The sequence below is a fragment of the Lynx canadensis genome, chromosome X, assembly GCF_007474595.2.
Source record: "Lynx canadensis isolate LIC74 chromosome X, mLynCan4.pri.v2, whole genome shotgun sequence".
Lineage (NCBI taxonomy): Eukaryota > Metazoa > Chordata > Mammalia > Carnivora > Felidae > Lynx > Lynx canadensis.
This window is the reverse complement of record NC_044321.2, coordinates 6,852,357-6,865,934: the sequence shown is the minus strand read 5'-3', so window position 1 is coordinate 6,865,934 and position 13,578 is coordinate 6,852,357. Positions and strand designations below refer to the sequence as shown.

General features: G+C 51.8%; 1 protein-coding gene across 2 annotated transcripts in view; it reads right to left on the bottom strand.

Annotated features, from left to right (window-relative positions):
* The window catches only part of CLCN4 (chloride voltage-gated channel 4), a 64,341-nt gene extending 51,941 nt beyond the window's left edge, over positions 1 to 12,400 (bottom strand). For both annotated transcript variants that reach the window (XR_003966489.1, XM_030304668.1), the window contains exons 1-2: positions 12,260 to 12,400; positions 10,862 to 11,133 (exon numbers count right to left, since the gene is read on the bottom strand). The gene's annotated coding sequence lies outside the window, so the exon portion shown is untranslated. The remainder of the gene's footprint in view (positions 1 to 10,861; positions 11,134 to 12,259) is intronic.
* Between the last annotated feature and the right edge of the window lie 1,178 nt (positions 12,401 to 13,578).

Sequence of the window (13,578 nt, the reverse complement as noted above, 5' to 3'; positions counted from 1 at the left end):
AAGGACATCAGTCACACCGGATTATAACAACCCTGATGACCTCATTTTAACTCGATTACCTCTATGAAGACCCTATCTCCAAATAAGGTTGCATTCTGAGGTCCCGGTGGTACCTCAACATACGAATTTTGAGGGACACAATTCAACAACGCTGGTGGGAAATAGCTCTCCGTCTCTCCCTGCCCTTCCCCCCGTCCCGCTCCCGGGACCTCTTCAGACTGACCTTCCCTTGGCCATTTCCTCCGCGACAATCCATTTACCGCTTAAGGTGCAGTACAGCCCCCCCCCCACACACACACAGGTAAATTAAATTTAAAGAGACACTCACGACTGGCCACTCTGTAAAGGTTAAATGTAGGCAGTCATCCAACACGGCTTTGAGGTGTCCCTCCTGGAGCTCTCAGGACGAGGCCACCGGGTGGCTTAAGCGTACTCTAACTGGGTCACCAAGATGAGGGCTGAGGGATGCCTGGGTGGCTCAGCTGGTTGAGCATCTGACTTCGGCTCAGTTCATGATCTTGCAGTTCACGGGTTTGAACCCCACGTCGGGCTCTGTGCCGACAGCTCGGAGCCTGGAGCCTGCTTCGGATTCTGTGCCTCCCTCTCTCTCTGCCCCTCCCTTGCTCATACTCTTTCGCTGTCTCTTGATAATAAATAAATGTTTAAAAAATTAAATAAAAATAAATAAAAATATGTTTCCCTTAGGGGCGCCTGGGGGGCTCAGTCGGTTAAGCGTCCGACTTCGGCTCAGGACACGATCTCGCGGTTTGTGAGTTCGAGCCCCGCATCGGGCTCTGTGCTGATGGCTCAGAGCCTGGAGCCTGCTTCGGATTCTGTGTCTCCCTCTCTCTCTCCCCTCCCCCGCCTGCACTCTGTCAAAAATAAACATTAAAAACTTTTTTTTTAATTAAAAAAAAAGATGAGGGCCGATGTGTGGTCAGTTAGTAAGCTTTGGGCAAGAGGGGCGCTTGTGGAAGGCATGACTAAGCTGAGAGGAAAAATAGCTCGTCTGTAATCTTGGCGGTCAGCCCTCCTATCTATTCACCACAAAGCCCACCAAAGCAAGCAGCGCCCCCAAGGGTTTTACAGTGGAGGGAGAAAAACGGCTTCATGTTTGGCCACAGCCACAGACGAAGTTCCACATTTAGCCAGAAGGGAAACGAAGCAGCAAGGGGCAGGTAAGCACAGGCCGCCCCCCAGAGACACGGTAAAAAGTGCTCCCTCCAGCCACGCCCCGCACCTGCCAGGCACCTGAGCTGCTGCCCAGGGGGGCGAGCCCGACTCCACCCTGGGAGGCTCGAGGGCCTGTCCCCAGGCCTCCATGACTCCCCTTCTGTGACTTCAGGAGGGCTTACCGTCACCTCCGACAGGGAAGCTCTGGGCTCAAACCGGGCTCCCTGCTCTGAATGACACGGAGGTCTGGCCAACAGCAGGTGCCTCAGCGAGCAGAACCGCAGTGTGAAACCTGGCTGCGGGGAAGGCAAAACAGCACGGCGACGGTGGACAACACCCGGCTGGGGCAGGGAGAGCTCGGATAGGGTGACAATGGATGGCCTCTCGGGGGAGGGCTCAGCGGGCCGTGAGTGACCTGGGCCGGCCAGCATGTGACACGGGGGCTTAGCCCTCCAGGCACAGAGAGCAGCCAATTCACAAACCCAGTGACAAGGATGAGTGTGGCGGGCTCAAGGTCCAGGTGTCACCGTGACCCTAAGAATCATGGCCACCAAACCGTGACCCAAGGGCACGGGGGACTTCATCCACCACGGACAGCCGGGAAGAGACCTTTCTAGCATCATATGTGGACCGCAGGCGCCATCTCACGTGCTGTCCCTGCGCACCGCTGCCCATCGAGGGTAATCGTGCCCCTGACCCGGGGCGGCCTCCTGGGCCCGTCTCCACAAGCTGCCGTTACACGTTCGCACTTGACGGCGCAGTCCGCGTGGCGCACGGCACGCTGCCGCCAAGTCAGCCAGAGGCGCGCCCCGGCCCACCTGGCCACCCAGGTCCCTGAGGTCCTGGCCGCCATCGCGTTCCTCACCGGCCAGCCCGCTTCCTCTCTCAGCCACCTCGGACTCTTCTCACAGCAGCCAGGGTCACCCTTTCAAACACAAGCCCCCACACGCCGCTCCCACGCCTGAAAGCAGCCGGCAGCTTTACGCTCAGAATAATTCGGGGCCGGCGCCGCCCCTGCCGAGTCCCTGCACGGTCCGCCCCCCGCCACCCGTCGGCGCACCTTCACCACCTCGTGTTCTCTGGGTCGCTCTTCTCTGGACCCACCGACCTCCTCGCAGTTCTTCAAATGCACCTGGCCGTGCCTTGCCTCAGGCCCTTTGCACTGGCTGTTCCCTCAGCCCCGAACACTCAGGCCCTCCAGGTTCACATCGCTCTCCCTCATTTCACGTGGGTCCCTGTTCACGTGCTAGCCCTCAGAGAGGCCTTCGTGACCCCCCGACTGGCACTCTGAATCCATCGCCGTCTATCCTTTGCCCCCTGCCGTACCTCACTAAACGCACGACCGATAAAACGGTTCCTTTCCCTTTCCTCAACTCGAATGTTCCACCGGGGCATGAGCCTTGTCTGTTCGGCACCACAGTGCGTCTCACTGCCCAGGCTGGTAGGTCTCAACCAGGGGCACTCCTGCCCACCCGGGGACGCTTGGCAATGCCTGGAGTTTGGCTGTCACAACTGTCACAATGCCAGTAGTGCTTCCTGCTGGCATCTGGTGGGTAGAAGCCAGGGAGGCTGCTAAACATCGTACGATGCACAGGACGGCCCCCCGCAGAGAGTCGTCCAGTCCAAATGGCCGCAGTGTCAACGTTGAAGAATCCGGTCCTGGACACATCGCAGGGACCCAACAAATATTGGCTGAGCAAGGAAGTAAATGGGGGAGGGAAGGCACGAATGAACACCGAGGCTCGCGTCTCATGGAAACCTCTCTACAGCCAGATACGAAAGTGTACATGTTACAGGGGTCCGTGTATATGCGGTTCAAGAACGCGCGAAAGTAAACAGTGCTGATGGAAATCAGAATAGTGGTTGTCGCTGGCACGGGGTTTGGCTCAAGGAAGGCAAGACGGGGCCCTCCGGAGGTGTGGGGAACAGTCTCTGTCAAAACCAACCGGATTAAAAATCCATGCATTTTGCTCCGTGTAAATTACATCCCACAAAAGCAAAAACCGAAAAAAAAAAAAAAAAGGCACGACATACACTCTGTAGATGGGTGCATTTGCAACAGCCATTTTCAGAAACCACATTTCAGCAAGTTATCGGTGGCTGCCTGGGGAAGGGGGGGACCAGGGGAACGGGGATACGAAGGAGACTTGGTGTTCTCTGCCTAACCTTGATCCTGCTGGAAAGTCACCGTGCGTCTGTAACGTGGACGAGTCATTCAAAAATACTTCGGACGGTCTGTGAAGGAAAACCACCCCTGCCCTTAGAAAGGAAACTTTATCTCTGCCGTCCACTGAAAAGGCGGTTAAGCAACGGTTTGATAACGCAGTCTTCCCCACAGCCGGCACGCAGGGTTTGCGGAGGAGGGACAGCGTGTGTGGAACAGACTGTCCCCAAGGGCGCCCATCGGTAGTGGGAAAACAGATAAGCCTCACCACTCGCTAACTAACAGCGCTCGGCTCCGTCGGGCGGGAGGGTGGAGGCGGGGGGGGGGGGGGGGGCTGGGAACCTCTGGCCAGCAGGCCTCAGGGCCACCGGGGGCACCCGGAGCCCAGCTCCAAAATGCTCCTGCCGGGCCTCACCCCGTGACCCACTCAGTCAGAGCCCCCCACATGCCCAAGAGTCTACGTTTCTTTTCTATCTTGTTAAAAATGTTTTATTATGAACATTTTCCTTTTTTTATCTTTTTATTTATTTTAGAGAGGGGGAGAAGGGCAGAGGGAGAAAGAGAGAGAACCTTAAGCAGGCTCTGCCCTGAGCACGGAGCCTAATGCGGGGCTCGATCCCACCACCCTGGGATCATGACCTGGGCCGAAATCAAGAGTGGGACGCTCGACCGACTGAGCCACCCAGGTGCCCCTATTGTGAACATTTTCAAATACACAGAACATTATCCAGAAGAGTCCAATGAACAGCAGCAAATTCAGTGTTTCCATTTGGCCGAATTTGCCTCACCTTTTTCTCTTCCCATTTAACTGAATCATTTACACATCAATTATTTTCTAGAACAGCGGTTCTCAAAGGGTGATCTGGGGACACCTTGGGGTCCCCAAAACACTTTAAGGGATCCATGCTATCAAAAATATTTTTATAATAATCTTACATTGTGCCTTTTCCCATTCTCATTCTCTTGTGAGTAGACGGTAGAATTTTCCAGAGGCTACGTGACGCGTGATATTGCGACGGACTGAATGTAGAAGCAGGTATTCACCTGTCTTGTATCTAGCCGTACGTTAAAGAGATCTCCAAAAATGGTCCAAAGAAATTGCTAGGTAACTTGTTGCTATCGTGACACTCCGTCCCTAAATACTTCAGCACGCGTCACCAAAAAATAAGACTCTTCTACGTACACGTGTGTTGGTTATCTACAGCTGTGTAACAAAGACCCCAAAACGTGGCGGCGGGAAACAAACCCGCGTCACCTCACTGTTCGCGTCGGGAACCCCAGGGTGGCTTCGCTAGGTGCCTACCACGCCACAAGATTATCACATCTAGTGACGCTGACGGTAGTTTCCTTATATCGTCTAATGACCACTCACATAAACATAACCCGGGTGTCCCCGGGCGCCGATTACAGGTGTTTGTTCGGGCCGGGGCCCAAACGGGGGCCACGAGTTATATTTGGTTATTGTCATGGGCTGAATGCGTCCCCCCAGAATTCCCATGTTGAAAGCTAACCCCCAATGTGATGGCATCAGGAGACGGGGCCGTAGGGAGGGGACCAGGTCCTGAAGGAGGAGCCTCGTGATGGGATCAGTGCCCTACGGAGAGACCCCAGCGAGCTACGCAGGCTCCTGCCACGGGCGGGGGCAGGAAGGTGGCCCCCGCAGCCCCGAAGAGGGCCCTCACCGGAACCGACCCTGTGGGCAGAGGGCGCAGGCACAGTCACTCGGTCTCTTAAGTTTCGTTTGATGGTGAATACCCTCCTATTTCCAACTTCTTTCACGGCTGTGACTTGTGGGCTGTGACCTGTCGCAGAGGTGGGCCTGAAGGCCCAGCGAGGGTGCCAAGCCGGCGGGAGGAGCGCAGGGGCGAAAGGGGCCCGCAGGGAAAATGTCGCCCCCACGCGGCCCCTCTCTCCCTGCGGGCCAACGTGCCTGACGCCAATTTTGGGGGGGCCGGGAAGAGCCGGAGAGAAGGCCGATGGCAAGGGGACGGGGAACAGCACAGTGCAGGCCGTTCTAAGTGTCCCACCCCACCCCCACCACACTGGGCGCACGATGCAACGCCATGGCCATCACCACCAAGGCCATCACCGCATGCTGACTCCTGGGCGTTTCCCAGCCTGCTGACCGTCTGCCGTCCCTCTGATCCCCCGGGGCCAAGGCGGCAGGACCAGCAAGTGCCGTGGGCCCCACGAGACAGACCCAGCACCGCTCTGATCCCCAGGCTTGGCGCACCTGAGCACCATGCCCCGAGGGGGCTCCGCGGTGGGCGAGACACCGCCACCGTCCTGCCACCCTCCCACGGCGCCACGCGCTGCCGCCACGAGGAAGGGTCGCGGCTGTGGGGCCTGCGGGCGCAGGGAGCCTCCCCGTCCCAGCTAGATTCCCAGCGACAGCTCACTCACAAACAGGCCTCCCCTTCCGGACAGAAGCTCCTTCTGGAACCCACAACGTAAAAAAAAAAAAAGCCTTCTCGTTGTATTTCCCAACATATACGACGTGACGAAAAGGAATTGGATCTCTGACGGAGGACTTAGCACCAGACGACTCATAGGAAAACGAATTCTAGAATACCGGAGCCAGAAGAACATTTAGAGATCATCCAAATCGGTGCTTCTCAACCAGGGGCACCGCTGCCCACCCCCGGGGACACGTGGCGGCGTCTAGAGACATTCTGGTCATCGCGACTTGGGGAGGCGCTACTGACAGCTAGTGAGTAGAGGCCTTGATGCGACCGAGCATTCTACAGGGCACGGGTGCCCCCCTCAACAGACTGAGTCAGCCCCCAATGTCACCGCTGCTGAGGCAAGAGGAACCCTGAGATCTACGTTTCTTGGTTACTTTGAAGAAGAGAAAATTGTGGCCCAAAGACACAAAGTAACGTGCCCAAGGTGCCAACGGTCCGGAAGCCAGAAGAATCCAGGTCACAACTACATCCGTCTCTATCACCCATTCGGCTCTATCTAGGGTTGGGCTGGGGGAGAAGGAAGGCGGAGGACCCAAGGATCTTAATTCCTGTAGCCAACTTGAACCGAACGAAGGAAGCTGCAATAAAGAAGTTGCTGAATTACTGCAACAACACATCAGGGTGTCCAAACCCTGAACGAAAGGCCACATATAGGAAATTATACCAGATACAAAGATTAACTCGAACTAGATTAAAGACTCGAACATAAGACCTGACACCATAAAACTCCTATTAGAAAACACACGTGGGGGGGGGGGGGTGCCTGGGTGGTGCAGTCGGTTAAGCGTCCGACTTCGGCTCAGGTCATGATCTCACAGTTCGTGAGTTCGAGCCCCATGTCGGCTCTGTGCTGACAGCTCAGAGCCTGGAGCCTGCTTCGGATTCTGCGTCTCCCTCTCTCTCTGCCCCTGCCCCACTCGCGCACTGTCTCTCTCTTTCAAATATAAATACACATTAAAAAAATGTTTTTAATTAAAAAAAAAAGAAAGAAAACACAGGCGGTAAGCTCCTGGACATAGGTCTTGGCGATGTTTTTTGGAATCTGACACAAGCAAAAGCAATTAAAGCAAAAATAACTAAGTGGGACTACAGCACATTAAAAAGGTCTGTACGGCAAAAGGATTCATTTATAAAATGAAAAGGCAACCTACTGAATGGGAGAAAACGTTTGCAAATCACATATCCGATAAAAGGCTAATATCCAAAAAATATAAAGAACTAATACAACTCAACAACAACAATAAAAAAAAAATCAGATCCAAAAATGGGCGGAAGATCGAAACAGACATTTTTCCAAAGAAGACATCCAGATGGCCAACGGGCACATGAAAAGACGCTCAACATCACTCATCATCAGTGAAATGCAAATCAAAACCACAACTAGGTAACACCACACACCTGTTAAAATGGCTATTAACAAAAGGACAAGAAATAACAAGTGATGGCGAAGATGTGGAGAAAAGGGAACCCTCACGCACGGTCGGTGGGAATGTCAGTGGTGCCCCCACTATGGAAAACAGTACGGAGGGTCCTCAAAACACTAAAAATAGAACTACCATATGATCCAGCAATCCTACTTCTGGGTATTTTTTTTTTTTTTTAATTTTTTTTCAACGTTTTTTTTATTTATTTTTGGGACAGAGAGAGACAGAGCATGAACGGGGGAGGGGCAGAGAGAGAGGGAGACACAGAATCGGAAACAGGCTCCAGGCTCCGAGCCGTCAGCCCAGAGCCCGACGCGGGGCTCGAACTCCCGGACCGCGAGATCGTGACCTGGCTGAAGTCGGACGCTTAACCGACTGCGCCACCCAGGCGCCCCGTACTTCTGGGTATTTATCCGAAGGAAACAAAAACGCGAACTCAAAAAAATATCTGCCCCCCTATGTTCACCGCAGCATCATTTACAATAGCCAAAGCATGAAAGCAACCTAAGTGTCCGTCGATGGATAAATGGATAAAGAAACTGTGCCATATATTTACAGTGGAATATTATTCAGCCGTAAGAATGAAAGCTTGTCATTTGCAACAGGGATGGACCCCGGGGGCATTATGCTAAAGAATGTGAGTCAAACAGAGAAAGATAAATACCTTCTGATCCCTCTTATGTGTGGAATCCAATGGGGGGGGCGGAGCTAGAGAACAGATTGACGGTTGCCAAAGGCAGGGGGACATGGTGGGAGAAGTAATTTTTTTTTTAATTGAAGCTTCAGACATGGTTGGATCCAGGGACTTGAAAATAATTAATGGCAAATAAAGATCAGTTACCAGCGAGGTAATGAAAGTTGCTAGCTGTCTCCTTGATAATGATTTCAGCTTGCAATGCGCGGCCAAATCCAATTCATCCTGGACTCCTGCACCAGCGAGAACTGCAGGGGCACCACAGATGGCTTAACCCCCTCTGGGGTGAGCAAGGGGGCTCCCACCAGGCCTTCGGGGCTTGTTCAATTACTAAACATTGACTGATTTATTAAACACTAACTAAATATGCCCTGTATCAGGCCCAGAGCTGGAGATAAAGGAATGAACAACACAGACACAAATCCCTGCCTTCATGGACTTCATATTCTACCAGGGGGAAACACAATAGACAAGTCAATTCTTTAAAAATTTTAAAAGGGGGCGCCTGGGTGGCTCAGTCGGTTAAGCCGTCCCACTTCGGCTCAGGTCATGCTCTCACCGTTCGTGAGTTCCAGCCCCGGCATCGGGCTCTGTGCTGACAGCTCGGAGCCTGAAGCCTGCTTCGGATTCTGTGTCTCCCTCTCTCTCTCTCTGCCCCTCCCCTCCCCTGCTTGATAGCGCGCGCTCTCTCTCTCTCTCAAAAATAAACGTTAAAAACAAATGCTTTGAAAAAATCCAAAAGAAGAAAAAAATACAAGGAGAGATCACGGTTACCTACCAGAAGAGCTAGGGAATCATTTACATACAATAAGACTCATTCACAAACAAATAAACACAAAGAGATACCACTACACACCTACAAGCATGGCTAAAATTAAAAAACAAAAAATAAAAACAACTCAAGGTGCTGGCAAGGATCCTGATTAACGGAAATTCTCCTACGTTGCTGGTACACCCACCTCGGAAAATAGTTTGGCAGTTTCTTATAAAGTTAAACATAAATTTTAAAAAAAGACTACAGGGGCGCCTGGGTGGCGCAGTCGGTTAAGCGTCCGACTTCAGCCAGGTCACGATCTCGCGGTCCATGAGTTCGAGCCCCGCGTCAGGCTCTGGGCTGATGGCTCAGAGCCTGGAGCCTGTTTCCGATTCTGTGTCTCCCTCTCTCTCTGCCCCTCCCCCGTTCATGCTCTGTCTCTCTCTGTCCCAAAAATAAATAAACGTTGAAAAAAAAAATTTAAAAAAAAAAAAAAAAAAAAAAAAAAAAAAAAAAAAAAAAAAAGACTACAGTAGCAAAGACATAGCTACAGAGAGACAGAGACATGAATGTATGCATATTTATATAGATATAGACGTGGATGTGGACAGAGATACGATTTTGACATTTGGATCTCTAGGCTGAAGTACACGCGAGACTACGTTCCAATATCTTGCCAGCTCGTTTTCTGACACAGCATTAATTTCTCTGAAACATTAGTCTGATTTTAGCAAATGAGGAGCCTTGCTGACTTCACCCCACCCCCCATTTTCTTTAAACATTTAAACATTTACACATCTCCATTTTTCTCCCCCCCCCCCCCCGCCGATGTCTTCTGGGTGGCAAACTTATGAAGTTCTAAGTGGGAAGAGAATTATCCTTTGTTTTTATAGCTTTGCCTTATTCTGAAATAAATAGTCAGGGCAAATCAATTGAAAATTGGTCAGAAAATAGGCAGAGAGAGGAAGTATGTAATCCCCTGCGTAGAGCCAAAGCTATTGGGGCTGCCTGACATCATAATAAGCCCACAGCAAGGGGAAAAGAATAGAGAACCCTCTTTAATTATCAACTAAAATAGCACTGCTTTTTAACATTGTCCTCCGACAGTTGCTGGGGAATCAAATTATTCATGGTGTGAGTTCCAACACAGCTTACGGACACCCCGACCTCCAGAGGAGTGGTGTTTTACAGGAAGGAATGCCACATTCTCCTCCTAAGGGTGCCCACCCATGTCCTGGCCTCAGGCTGTAACCAGAGAAAGGAATGTAAACAGGTCAGAACGCTTAAGAGAGCCCATTAAAATCCCACCCCCACCCCCCCACCCCGTCAGGCTAGAATTGAAAAGTCACCTGACACCCCCCCCCCCCATCTGCCGCTGAGTCATCAAGCCCCTTCTTCCAGCAGGCTAATTATTCAGCACGGGGGAATTAAAAAGAACACTGGGAATTCTTGGGGTTTGGTATTTGTCTCCACCCCCCACCCCCTTCCAAAATCCACTTTGTTCTTCAGAGATGCAGCTAATCCGCTCTTAACGCCCGCAGTTATCTTCGGAGGCTGCAGCTCATTTTATTTATTCTATTGTGTTTTGTTTTCTTGGATACCGTTATTTTTTAATCTACCGAAAACACCTGGCGGGGGCGGGGGGGAAGCATTTCTGACATGTCCCCTTTCAACGCTGGAACCTTGCAAAATTCCGCAAAACGATTTATATTGCACATCTAGCTCTTTGAATTGCTAACCAAGAAGTTTCCACCCCATTCAAAGCCAAGGGGCTCTTGCTTTAAAAGAAATCAGGCTAAATCCTGAGGACAAACCCCTGTAAGGAGAATTAGTCAATGTGTCATGATTTATGAAGCACAATGGCAGCTGGAAAACAGTTGACAGTTATCTTGGACAAGCCCCTTCCTCGCCCTATAATGCACGTAGGCTGACGGTTCCAGATTCTTCGCTCTCCTGAGCGAGAGGCCCCGGTCTTCCCGTCTGGCCCCTGCCCACTTCCCCGGATGGGCACGCCGAGACCCGAGTCACGCGTGGGCCTGCGACACCCCCCCCCCCACCGCACCCCCGCCTGGCGCAGGCAGCAGCCGCAGCGGCCCAAGACCCCACTTTCGCTTTCCGGGGCGCCGACGGGCCGCACGCCTGCAGGCCGGGGCTCCGCCTGCAGAGTGGGCGCCGCGCGTCCCTTACCTGCAGTGCCGCATGGCGCGTCCGGCCCCCCACCTGCACAGCATCCTAGAGCATCCTTTCTTCAGCGCGACGGCTGCGAGCGCGGTGACGTCACCGGAGGCGGGTCCCACGCCGCCACGTGACGCCCTCGGGGCGAGGCGGGGAGAGGGTGGGGGGCGAGGAAGACCTGGAAGTCCCCGGAGGTGAGGAGCGGGGGACCGGGAAGCCCCGCTCCGGGGCCTCCCCTCCGGGCAGTTTGCTGGACGTGCGCAGCTTGCCCGGCCTTTCACCGGCTACGGGAAACAAACAGCACACAGGAGGAGAAACCCGAATGATTACAGGCTCCAAGCGTGTAATAGGATTTCAGAAGAGTTAGCAGTACAGGGATTAGTAACGACAGGGAACAACTCAGTGTTTGAGTTTGAAGAGACTTTATCAAATGCAACGGAGAAACCGATTTTGTGTAAATCAAAAGCGCAGTTGAAATACGAAGCGCACGGAAATACTTTGCACTGAGGTTCGCTGTTTGAAGTCATACCTCAAATACTTTAATTTGAAGCATATTCATCCTGGAATATTACGCTAATTGCAGTGGTGAGTAAGGCTTTTGTCTACTGCCACTAGCATAACATTCTAATCCATATTAACGTGGATTTGCCAAATAAAAAAAATAAGGATACCGTATATTCATGCCACCTACCCGTGTTTTCTTAAATTTTCTGGCAAGGAATTTGATCTCTCAGACATGAAGGAGTGAATTCACAAGAACTCACTATTTCACGCTTTTTAATTTTTATCACATTCTGCAGAAAGTGAGTCATCTTACTATTACAGAAAATATGCACGATGTCAACAGTTCTCATTCACAACTCAAAACAGCCTTGCCTAGAAAGCCTTAGAAAATCCCCAACAGTGATCATGTAAATTTGAAAGGGCATATTTCAAACTTGAGCAGTGAACACACCAAGTTTTCTTCTGCCAAACCATATAAACGGTTTTGAAATGTGAAAGGACAAAAGCAGGAACCGGTTTTACTTGTATCCCAGCTTCATATAGACTAGTTTATTTTCAATAGAGTTTAAATCCCAATTTTAACATTCCCTTGCCCAGCCCCCCCCCCCCCCAAAGAGATGTGAAACATTGTTTTACAAGCAGATGAGAGTTACCTACTTGCTATTTATTCCGCAGGTTTCACGTCCTTCTATATTTAACCTGGGCCCTTTTACGGCCATTCCCTCCACAGTAACCAAACATCTGTTCAGAAGGTCAGTCTGTAATTTGGGAACAACCAGGGGCCCTTGCCCCTCACAACGATCTATTATTTTCAGCACCGGATTTTAAAACTCAACAAATGTGGCCGTGTGGTTTTCTAGGTCACTCCTCGCAAGCTTGTTTTTCTAGGTGATAAGTAACTCTTACCTTGGGCTTTCTGGTTCCTGAGATAGAAAGCTAAAAGGCTACCGAAATCCCCCGTTCCCGTGGGTGGAGGGTCTAACGGAGACAGAGTCTGACAGGCTCACTTTCCTGCCAGAGGCAAATGTCGATTTCAGCCCCAGGCGCCCAGGGCGGCCCCACCCCCACCCCCCACGGAGCCAGGCTCGGAGGTCACGTGCTGGGCCCAGCCACTCAGCCCGGCCCAGCCAGCTGGGTCACCTCTCCGGTCTGGAGGCCCGCCATGCCAAGCTCTGTCGCCTCCTACCCTCGGTGTGTGTCCCCGGCCGGCGAGAACCTCGCGTCCGGGACACAGGACGCTCTGCCCTGAGAAGCCGGCCTGCACAGGCTGCTGTGACAGAGTTCCAGGCATCGAGGGGACGTGGGGAGGGTCTATAAAATGCCCTCGTGCGGTCTGAAATGACACGCTCTGTGTTCCGGCTTGGCAGAAACGATTACAGCAAAGGCACCTTCCTCATTGTGGGGCGATTTTTTTTGCCAATAGGTCAGTTTCACCTTCTCTTTCGGAGGGGATTGCTCAAGTGTAAGACACATTACAGCCAACGGGGCGGGTCAGAAAAGGCCTAAAATGGCCGTGTCAGTTTCCAACAGAATGAGATGACTTCTGTCAAAGGTTCAAAATAGCCGAAATAAAACCAGCGAACCCCTGGAGCACTCAAACCAGAACATGCTTCACAGTGGTGAGTTATAATGGTATAATTTTCAGTGGTTACCGGTCATAGCAACTTTGGGAAGCGGTGCACGTTTCGCTTATCCTTTCCAGAGACACAAGCAAGAAACGACCAGGTCCACTTAGCTTTGCCTGCCTGACTGGACCGGCGCTGTCTGCTCGGGGACCCTTCAAGGTTGGTCTTCATTTGTTTCTGATTTTAACAATTCCCCCGCTTTTGGTCATCCGTGAAGCAGGCTGAGAGTATGACCGGCCGTAGGATCATGGTCTTGGTAGCCAGTCCAGAGGATCACACATTTCTGTTTCCATTGAGTCATCAGGCCAGAGGGCCCTGTAGTCACCATCTTCATCATTCATTCACGTGGTTATTGCTGATTTCCTCCAGTTGCCTGATCTTGTTGGATACCGTGTGGCACGGGACTGACTGCCCACAGGCACTTAAAAGCTTCAAGTGCGTACAATATGATGACTGTAGGGAGAACAATAGCCCAGGATTGAAAAATTCCCCAGAGCCGAGATACCCAGGAGCCAAGGTTTAACCAACCAAATAAATCAACCGGGTTATAATCAGATTCAGGTTTTACCTTACTAAGTCAATTTACAAAAAAAAGTTTAT